Source organism: Notothenia coriiceps, unplaced genomic scaffold (genome assembly GCF_000735185.1).
Source record: "Notothenia coriiceps isolate Sejong01 unplaced genomic scaffold, NC01 NC01_scaffold00027819, whole genome shotgun sequence".
Lineage (NCBI taxonomy): Eukaryota > Metazoa > Chordata > Actinopteri > Perciformes > Nototheniidae > Notothenia > Notothenia coriiceps.
The window spans coordinates 23,172-23,900 of NW_011360520.1; positions in this window are offsets into that span (position 1 = coordinate 23,172).

Genomic DNA, 729 nt, shown 5'->3' on the forward strand with positions numbered 1-729 from the left:
GAAAATAGCTCCAAATAAGATCTGTGGGAAACGTACCTGTTAGATAAATGCAGGTTTGGTTCAGCCGGATAATATCCACATTTCTACCCTACTTTTATCATCTTCGAATCATAAATCTATCGATTTGATTTATGATAGACTTTTGAAACTACAAGAAGATAAGCAGGACTTTTACAAAAAAGTAATAGAGATTTTTGTCCAGAAGGATGGGCAAATGGACTTCATCTTCAAGTCAAGGTAAGACTGCAATTTTACCTCTTACTAAGAGAGAACAATTATTTAAATGATACAATTACATTTTTTGGGTATCCTTTTGTTGAACTGTCTGTTTAAAATTAATCGAAGCATCAGACTAAAAAAGCTTTTGAAAATAATATTATATTTTGATTTAGGTAAACATATAATATTTGTAAACCTGAAGAGTCAGTGCCTGTGCCTCACCAGCCATGAACCTCACTACACGTCACTGCAGAAGCTTATATATAAACATCTACGTTTTTTGTGCCCCACCACTTTTGTACACGCCACTGCTTACTTGAACCGAAATGTCTACATGCATAGCAGAAGATGGCATCTTTTTTACATGAATATTCCATGCAATCGCTGTTTTGAAACCATGAGCTGCAAAATGAGCGCCTAACCCCACTGTACAGGAGAGTTGGGTACTTTTTTAAATATACCTGGGCAGGCTCTGTTTTGCCGAGGTCCTCTGGCACTTGCGGGCCGCCG